General features: G+C 42.7%; 1 pseudogene; it reads right to left on the minus strand.

Moving 5' to 3' along the window:
- Window positions 1–5,751: 5,751 nt before the first annotated feature.
- On the minus strand, window positions 5,752–5,869 carry LOC126238541 (5S ribosomal RNA; annotated as a pseudogene).
- Window positions 5,870–10,924: the final 5,055 nt, after the last annotated feature.

The following is a 10,924-nucleotide window of genomic DNA, read 5'->3' on the forward strand; positions in this document are numbered from 1 at the left end:
ACGAACAGTTCGCCGATGTGCGCCTCTTGTTCGGGTTCACTGAATCTTCGAACAAAAAAATTCTTCCGAATCCCTGATGCAGACACTTACGTATTGAAAAAATAAACCACTAATTTAGTTTCTTTGTTTCCACACTCGTTACCGAAACGGTGAAGCTGTAGTACGGTACGTACTTTTACTACATAAGATTAATTAGTTTTATATTAATATTCTTCGTAACCCTATACCCCGCTATTTATACTTAATCGTGATCCCGAACTGTGGTGATGAAGGCAGCTCGTTAATGTGAATTTCTCGTACAATGGACCGTTACTAAAAGTTCTTAATTACAGTTCTCCGAACAGCATACATGTCACGCTCCGCCATTAACCTTTTCACCTCATGTAAGTCGGTCGCCGGGTAGCGGGCGAAGATATTAATCTAAAAATCTATTAGCTCCGTTTCCTACATTCTCGGGTGCGCCGAACGGCGAGCTCTTCCGACAGGTGAGTAACAAGAAGAGCCTTAATACGGCGCCACGCCAAACAACAGTCCTCTCTCAGTCTTCTGTAGAAATTCAATTCGGATAACCACGGCAGCGAAATGAACGCTGTAATTCAGAGTCAATTTCTGAGAAAAAATTGCAGCACTTTGTGCACCGGATGTTCGATTTCGAATCTTGCTCCATTCGTATCGTTTTCCGTGTGGTGTCACTTGCGATCGTAATCGACCACCTGGTGTCTGCATTGCGAGATAAACAATTAAATAATTAGAATGGCAACCGAACCATGTTCAAGTTACCACAGACTCCCTTACACCATCCGAAGATCTCAAGCGCTCAGTATGCAACGGATGAATCCGTAATATAAATTACCTAATGAAACATCTGACAGTTGCAAACAATCGATGGAAGCTGTTCACAGAGGTTGTGAGTGATTTCTCCGTCTGTCTCAAAGAGACAGAGTTTACATAGGGAGGCTGTGGCACATTATTTAACGCTCTTTGCTGTACCACGTTGTACCGTTATGTGCCATATTTTCGTAAATCACTCTGTGGTGTTTCGAAGGCGGAATATTACGTGTGCGCACTTGTAAGATATGCTATTGCCGAATTTATTTTCGAAATCATGCCTAACATTTGAGTAGCGTATAAATGCGCACACAAAAGCAATAAAACTACGGCTATATCTTATTTCACATGATTACTGTTTTAAAATATCATTTGTTAGTGGTTTTGTACATTTGTGTTATTTACCAACACAGAAAGAATGTCCACGTGTTTAGCTTTACGTGAATATGTGAATCTATTATTTTGGCCAAGGTTTCGTAATTTCCTTAGAAGCTGTCACGTATCCTGCCCCTTTGTTTTGAATCGAAAACGTGGAGGAAGATTGTTTAATTTTCTTCATTCTGTTGTACAGGTTGATTTTAATTAAAGCTTAACTTTCAAACCTCTGTAGAAATAATTTGATTATAATTAAAGCTTAACTTTCAAACCGCTGTAGAAATAACACTACTGGTCAGAATGACGTCAAATTGCAACGGAATATTATCGGAGAAGGGGGAAACGTATGGTAGAAGAAAAATAAATAGTTACAAACTGTAGCAATAGAAGGCGCTGTGAGCATCGTAATTTAATAGTGGTCATTTCATTTCAGGGGTCGACTACAAACGACAAATGAATCATACAACAATGCCTAAGGTGTACGTTTGACGTTAAACAAACTGTACTACTCCGTGTGCATGGGTGTACAGGTGTGATACTGTTAGCTATGTAAGCCCATCCACGACGGCAAGATCATACCACATCGGACGAGAAAAATCGCTTTTTAATTGTCCTGAGGCCAAAAACCACACAAAAAGCATCAATCAAAATCAAATCGGATTATTAATTTCGGTGTAACTGGCGCAAAACACGTTCAATATGCTGTCCATCGTTTTCTGCAACAAGTTGAAATCGAGAAACAGCATTTTCCACAATTGATCGAAATGTTTCCGGGGTCACGTTCAGAATGTGTTGCGCAATGCGCGCCTTCAATGCAGCTAAGTTTGCAATCGTAACACTGGACACAACATCTTTCAGATAGCCCCACAGCCAGAAGTCACACGTGTTAAGATCAGGTGACCGGGACGACCAGGCAGTAGCGAGCCGCGTGAAGAGGATGAAGTGGTAGTACAGGTGTTGATTTGCGTGTGGATTTTCCGTTGCCCATATTGGACAATTCTGTGTACTGACGTACCCTATCAGATGGAAGTGGGCTTCGTCTGTCCACAAAATCTTCCACGCCAATCATTGTCCACTTCCATGTGAGCAAGAAATTTTTGAAGAAAAGGTCTGTCTTGCTGGCCGGTCAACAGGAAGCAAGTCGTGCACGTGGGTAATTTTGAACGGATAGCAAAGAAGGATGTTTCGTAGGATTTTACGCCGAGTGTTCACGGATATGTCCAATGTTCGGGCAATTCTGCGTGCACTACACGTTTCCACACCACCTCTCGTCTCCTGCACTGCTGTGGTATGGCCACTGCTTCCATTGACGTCGAATCAATTCGTTTCCTCGCTCTATCAGGCTGCACACCAAAAGTACCCGGCTTTTCGAATTTCCGAGTCATTAACTCCAGACCCACGGCAGTCATCGGACCAACGTCTTTTTTCAAAGCGTTCAGTGTCGGAACTTCTGCAGAGCGACGTGTGCACAGTCATCATTCTTGTAATACAGCTTTACAAGCAGAGCTCTGTCCTGCATTGAGACAATCAGGGCGAACGTCGCAGACGCCAAAGGAGGAAAAGCCGTGCACCCGGCGTGTTTATACGAACTACAATGGGTTGTGCGCGTGACAGGTACTTTCATTTACGTATTCTGGCACATACAGCGCCATCTATTGATCAATTTACAGACTATTTTATTCTTCTGTCATACGTTACTCCCCTTTTAGATAGTATTCTATTGCAATTTGACGTCATTCTGACCAGTGGTGTAATTTGTACAGCTTTTTGAAAGTTTAACTTTAATTATAATGACTGTGCTCTATAACTTTGGTCTAACTGCATTATCTTATATTGTTACTGACAAAGAGCTGTTGAGTGGAAAGAATCCGGAGAACATTGTATTTTGAAGCGATCTCTTTATGAAATGCATCACTCAGGATTAAGAAGACTAATTTACTGGAAAACATTACTGTGTGGTGTAAACAGTGAAATCAGTCACAGTCACGTAGATGTAGTCACACTGTGATATGCAAATGCATCTTGATTTTTCAATAATGAACAAGCTTATTTCGTATTTTTGGGAGTACGTAAATAATTCAGCTTTGTACCATCTTAAGGCTTCCTGGTAAATGATAAAATGGCTCGCTCTAGGAACACAATGTGAACTGCATGCGTTAAACGGAAGATGAAAATACTATTGTAACTAGTCATTAAATAAATGAAGTCGCATTATGGGTTTACGGCGGCCATATCTTTCTTTTTTTTTTCAAATATTTGTTGTTTATTGTATCGATCTGCTTTCCTCAAATACGCATGTGATTTTACAGTGTATTTCCCTAGTTTTCCATACTGTATAAATGAACAATTTCTTTCTGTTGGAATTTTTGCAGTCATTGAAGTGTAAGCAGAGTATTACTGATTATATTCATTAAAATAACGAATTTTTCCATTATTATTTCAAATAATTTCAAATAATACTAATCTGTGTTATGAGGAATTGTGCGTTTGTTAACATCGGTAAAGAAGGAAATAGTGAAGTCTGAATAAGGTGTGCCAGAGACAGTCTGGAAAGCTTGTAAGTGTGTTACAGGGTAGGTTAAGCTGAGAAATAACTGGTAACAAAAAAATTGTGTACGTAACGCTGTTTCCAATTTAATTAGGATCCAAGTTAGCCAAGCAGGAAGTCGCTCGCGCAAGTTGAAGTAGCTTGCCAGAGAGAGTGTCGCCAAAAGTGTTCTACGTTATGTTTCTTCAAATCGAGCAAACGTAGCTTCTGTTCTCCTACCATAAGTTTTTCGCTTTCGAAGAAGGCACACTTTAACTGATAATGAGCATTGGAACAAGCGGTAAATCAGGGACCCAGAGGTGCTTGTGTACTGCCGCAGTTTAGCGGGGCCAAGTGCTTGAATTTGTGTGCGCAAGGACATGATTGGCTAACGTCAGTGCTAGTTAAGTCGGAAACGACGCAACGTATCTAATTTTTTCTTAACAATCACAACCTAAGACAAAAAATACAACGATCCACGAAGGAATTATCCGAACGTGGCGGTGATCGGTAGATGAGATGCACCTATGCCGACAAACAAATGATTACAGTATTAGAAAAACGTTATGTAATGTTAACACCACGGAATTTGCATGTATACAGAGGGTCCACAAAAATGAAGACACTCTTTGATAGTTTATATCTTTGGAGCAAAATGACATATCACTGCAATTTTGCTCGGTTTGTTTTCTCAACATATCTTGGTTCAAATGGCTCTGAGCACTATGGGACTCAACTGCTGAGGTCATTAGTCCCCTAGAACTTAGAACTAGTTAAACCTAACTAACCTAAGGACATCACAAACATCCATGCCCGAGGCAGGATTCGAACCTGCGACCGTAGCGGTCTTGCGGTTCCAGACTGCAGCGCCTTTAACCGCACGGCCACTTCGGCCGGCAACAACATATCTTGGCGCGCGTTTTCTAGTAGATGACAGTGCAGCAGTGAATGAAGTGAGATCGTTGCCTGTCGTTTGAACAACGCTCAAGGCCGTGTTTAAGTGGTACTGCAAGTACGGAAACGTGGTGGAGGTACAGCGGCAATGGCGTAATGTGTACCAAACTCAACCACCAACAGGTACAACAATTTATCGGATTCGGGATAAATTTGAAGCCGATAGTACTGGTCAGAATGACCGTAAGGAAATGTCTGGAAGACCGAAAACATCAAGCCCAGTTTCCACTGCTGCTGTGTTGCAACATTTTACTACGATGCTTCAAAAATCTGTGAAGCGGGGTGCATGTGACAGTGGGGAAGCCCATCAAGCGTACGACAAATTCTCAAGGCTGAAAAGTGGAAAGTGCACATTCCCAAGATCGCTGCACGCTATAAACGAGGACTACCCAGACCGATAGGATGGAATACTGTGAGTGGTTTGAAGGCATATTTGCGAGGATGAATGATTTGCAGGGGGTGCTTATCTGGTCTGAAGAGGCATGCAAACTGAATGGTAGTGTAAACCGCCACAATTGCATGAACTGGGGACCTGAAAATCCTCGTGTTCACTCGGACAAACATGTTAATCAACTGAGTGTTAACGTGTGGTGTGGTCTGTCATGGCGCGATATTTGACTGACCCACTCTTCTTCGAAGCTACCGTAACCGGTGAGGTGTATCTTCATAAGCTGCAAACCTCCATTTTACCTTCCACCCGAGAAGTGTTTGGAAATTAAAGATTTTATCTGCAACAAGATGGCGCTCCGTCTCATTGCCACAGAGATATCAGAGCCTACTTGGAAGAAAATCTACCTGGAAGATGGACAGGTCGAAGAGAAGCTGTTAAGGGTAACCACAGTCTCCACACCTTACGCCTCTTGACTTCTCTCCGTCTTCAGGCCACGAGTGGCCTACCGGGACCATCCGACCGCCGTGTCATCCTCAGTGGAGGATGCGGATAGGAGGGGCGTGGGGTCAGCACACCGCTCTCCCGGCCGTTATGATGGTATTCTTGACCGAAGCCGCTACTAGTCGGTCGAGTAGCTCCTCAATTGGCATCACGAAGCTGAGTGCACCCCGAAAAATGGCAACAGCGCATGGCGGCCTGGATGGTCACCCATCCAAGTGCTGACCACGCCCGACAGCGCTTAACTTCGGTGATCTCACAGGAACCGGTGTATCCACTGCGGCAAGGCCGTTGCCACCTCTTGACGTCTACCTTGAAAAATGAACTTTATCAACAGAAGCCAGCTACACTGAACGAGCTGGGAGATACCATCGAGGCGTCCTGTGCAGCTACCACACCAGCAACACGGACAGTCGTAGTTTGGCCAACAGTTCAGCGGCATTGACGGTGCTGATCCGCTAATGGGGTCGCATAAAATAACCTTCCCCCTGTGCAAGAATTGTGACGGTACGTAATTTTGTTCCATTAATACTGACTGTCAAAGAGTGTCTACATTTTTCCAGACCTCTCTATACGAAGAGAGTGTGCTCAAAAATAAAGTCTCTGTTTTTTTATATGAAAACTCTTAAAGCTTTTTAAATAAAACTGACTTTATTGACAGTCTACATCTTTACTATTCATGTTGTAATGGTACTTGAATTACGTAACCATTACAGCAGCTCACCTGAACCTCTCGATACCAGCAATATTCTACTGTCTTTTTGTAAAGTAATTAACATGTTTCTGAGACAACATTCAGATTTGATTTCATTAATGTAGAGGTACTTTGATACATCGATATGTTTATGTTGCAATGATATTATTCTTATGTGTATTCTTTCTTTTGTCACTATGATCTTTGACGTACTTGTAACTCTGATTTTTGGGTGCGTAAGCGATTATTAGTTAGTTAGTTGTTAGAGAGTCGGACCTTTAGTGAGTCAAATCTTGGACGTCATGTTGGAAAGACGCATATTGTCGTCAGCTTATAGAATGTGAACTTTAACAGTGAGGAAGATGTTTTTAAGTATGTTTTGTGTGGTGTCACCGCCAGACACCACACTTGCTAGGTGGTAGCCTTTAAATCGGCCGCGGTCCGTTAGTATACGTCGGACCCGCGTGTCGCCACTATCAGTGATTGCAGACCGAGCGCCGCCACACGGCAGGTCTAGAGAGACTTCCTAGCACTCGCCCCAGTTGTACAGCCAACTTTGCTAGCGATGGTTCACTGACAAAATACGCTCTCATTTGCGGAGACGATGGTTAGCATAGCCTTAAGCTACGTCATTTGCTACGACCTAGCAAGGCGCCATTATCAGTTGCTATTGATATTGTAAATAATGTACAGACAAGAGCTACGTTCAACATTAATGGATTAAATTTAAGTATTCCACCAGTTACCTCCTTTTTTTCTAAGTTGTAATATCCTTGTCCTGTTCCAGACCTCACGCCAGCCTGCGTGAGCTTAAACGCGTGCCTTTCGGCTTCCTCTCAATTTAGTGGGTTGGTCTCCTGCCAATCCACAACATTTTGTATTGTGAAGTGATGTTTTGTGTGTTACGTGATATTGCAATAAAAGCAATTAAAAGGAAGTGTAACTTAAATTCGGAGTGCTGATTACTTTTTTTACTTCACCATTGTCCTGCAAAAGTGTAATCTTCAAGAATGGTTTGTGAAGCACATCTATAAAACTTTTTGGATATCGCATAATAAAACCTAGGCCTCTTTGCATCCGAGCTTGGAATCATCACCACCTGTATTTTCGACGATTGAGCCATGATTTTACAACGAGACCAGCGTGGGAAACACGGAAAGATGAGTGCCTAGTTTATTCATTATTACATGAAATGACTTTATTAACTGTGCTCTAATGACACCTGCCACATAATAACTTCGTTGTTGCCCAAAAATGCAGTATTTAGCAGCGTGAGCAACACCACAATCATTATTAAATTTTGATCTTTGTTGTGGTAGGGCTGTTAGAATGTCTACGTATTTATTTCTCAACATAGTTACGCCGACAACGAACACATTTCTCCCAACGAGAGAACAATTCGTTGATACCTTCACTGTAGAATGTTTGAGTTCGTTGACGGAGCCGCAACTTCTCCTCTGCTTGCACCGCCTCATCACTGTCGAAATGAAGTCCTCAAAGGCGTTTTTTTTTAAGTTTTGGAAACAAATGAAAATCGAATGGGGCCAAGTTCGGACTGTGTGGAGGATGACAGAGACCAGTGATCCCAGGGACTGTTGCAAGTGTTGCAGTGCCTGTGTGTGGTCTGGCGTTGTCATGTTGTAGGGGAGGGTGCTGCATGTATGGACGAACTCTTCGATGACGTCACGTTGCTTCTCACGCATCGACATAGTTACGTCACACACCACTACGTTACACCACTCTGGCGACAGAGGGCTGTAAATACGTAGACATGAAGATTAAGTATGTAGAATGTTATTAACGTTTCTTTTGTTTAAAAAAAACGATAGAGTTTTCTCACAAAAAAATTCAAGGGGCTGGGCAACGTGGGCAGCGCTTTACACTCGTTAACCTGTTTCGTCAAAACAACAGCAACGGTGCTGCTGCTCTTTGCGCGTATCGGTGCATTTTAAGAATATTCATCTACATATATACTCCGCTAGCCAGCAAGCGGTGTGTGGCGGAGGGCACAATTCGCGCCAAAGTCATATTTCCCCCCCCCCCCCCCTCTGTTCCACTCGAGGATCGCGCGAGGGAAAAACGACTGTCTGAAAGCCTCAGGACGAGCTCTTATTTCCCTTATCTTTGAATGATTACCATTACGCGATTTGAAAGTAGGTGATAATAATATATGCTCTACATCCTCGATGAAGATTGGATTTCGGAATTTAGTGAGCAGCCCCTTCTGTTTAGCGCGTCGCCTATCTGCAAGTGTGTCCCACTTCAAACTTTCTACGAGATTTGTAACGCTCTCGCGATGGCTAAATGTACCAGTCACGAACCTTGCCACTTTTCTTTGGACCTTCTCAATCTCTTGAATCATACCCAACTGGTAAGGGTCCCATGCAGACGAACAATACTCCAAGACTGGACGAACTAACGTATTGTAAGCTATTTCCTTTGTTGAAGGACGGCATCGCTTCAGGATTCTACTAATAAACCGCAATCTGGAGTTCGCCTTACCCGTTACTTGAGTAATCTGCTCATTCCATTTGAGATCATTTCGAATAGTCACACCCAGATACTTGACTGATGATACCGCTTCCAAAGACTGATCATTTATTTTGTACTCTTACATTAATGGGTATTTTCGCCTTGTTATACGCAGTAGGTTACACTTACTAATACTGAGAGATAACTGCCAGTCATTACACCATGCGTTTATTTTCTGCAAATGCTCACTGATTTGTTCACAACTTTCGTGTGATACTACTTTCCTGTAGACTACAGCATCATCGGCAAACAGTCTAAGGCCGCTGTCAATACCATCAACCGGATCGTTTATGTAAATCGTAAAAAGCAGAAGACCTATTACGCTGCCCTGGGGCACACCTGAAGTTACTCTCATTTCTGTTGAAGTTACCCCGTTCAGGACGATATACTGCTTCTTGTCTGTTAGAAAACTTTCTATCCAGCCGCATATGTCATCGGATAGACCGGAAGCGCGCACTTTTTGTAGCAAGCGACAGTGCGGAACTGAGTCGAACGCCTTTCGGATATTGAGACGTCTTCTTTCCGCAGGGGGGGATTGAAGAACATGATGCAGAAATTTGAATTGACTGGCGATTTGGGAACTGCTCCTAGGAGAGGGCCACGGTCAATTGTTCCACAAACTGTTGAAGTTACTGTTGCCATGGCTGAGAATGCTGGACGCTATGCGCGATCTTCAAGCAGTGTACGACCTGTGTCGTGGCATCTGAAGATTCCAGGTCCACCGTCCGAAAAATGCTGCTAACAGTTATGAAATGGTGTCTATGGTGCGGTTCCAGACGCTGAGAAATGCTTGTAACGTGGAACGTAAACGTGACACTCAAGTAACAAATGCCACCCTCTCAGTTGGAAATTGAAATGTGTTTCTTTCAATGATTTACCGTCAATTCTCTTTCGCATTTTCGTACAAATGTTACCACGAATTTTAATTGTCCTACGAACACTCTTCTTTCATGGCGGCCCTCAAAAAATGGTTCAAATGGCTCTGAGCACTGTGGGACTTAACTTCTGAGGTCATCAGTCCCCTAGAACTTAGAACTACTCAAACCTAACTAACCTAAGGACATCACACACATCCATGCCCGAGGCAGGATTGGAACCTGCGATCGTAGCGGGCGCGCGGTTCCAGTCTGTAGCGCCTAGAACCGCTCGGCCACTACGGCCGGCTTGGCGGTCCTCAGAGGCATATTGCAAACGCTTTGGGAATTACAAAGAGAGTTGACATCATTGGTCTAACCCTGTGACTACCGCTACCTATGACGTTCCAGCTTGGTTAGCAATAAACATCTGGAGGTGACTTGAGTTACTCTATATCTTACACATAGCGACTCCTGTTCATCGGGGACAATTGATGCCATCAATGAGCATACGATCAGTACTGTTCTTGAGGCTATTTTTGTTCTGTCATTGCAACCAGAAAAATGCTTGATCTTTTTTCACCAGACGCGTTTCGCTTTATTGAGATAAAGCATCATCGGTGGCCTGTAATTAAATTATTTACATTTTGATTTGCTTTTTCGATCTAAAAGCAAATCAAAATGCAAATAATTTAATTACAGGCCTCTGATAATGCTTTACCTCAATAAAGCGAAACGCGTCTGGTGAAAAAAGATCACGCATTTTTGTAGTTGCAATGACAGAACAAAAGTACACTCAAGAATTGTAAAGCAACTACGAACACTATGGCCACACAAATGAAGATCAGTACGGTATACGTAATATTAAGTAACAGCCAAACAAGCTAGAGTTGCTTTGTAATGTATTTTCTGTTACACCACTTTGAGCCCGACCCACGAAGATTTATGTTCGTGCACACACAGACACGAATTTTTTTTCACGCAAGCTGGCTGGAATAGGATCCTCTGAAAACAGATGTTTAGCCAGTCGTTCTACCTCTCCCTACGTTTTTCTGTAAACGCATCTAGATACCTACTATGCTTCTTTAGCGTCAGAACTGATCACATAATACACATCTCCTATATAAACATCATTAGAGCAGATTGAGTAATAATCTCTTGGAGCTAAAACTCTCTACAGTACAAATTTAACACTACTAGATGTTTCCCATATTCTGCATCTCAACTATAGATTTCTACGAAAGTAAAAAGATTACTCAGGTAAAGGGAGT

The sequence above is a fragment of the Schistocerca nitens genome, chromosome 2 (genome assembly GCF_023898315.1).
Source record: "Schistocerca nitens isolate TAMUIC-IGC-003100 chromosome 2, iqSchNite1.1, whole genome shotgun sequence".
NCBI classification, from domain to species: Eukaryota; Metazoa; Arthropoda; class Insecta; order Orthoptera; family Acrididae; genus Schistocerca; species Schistocerca nitens.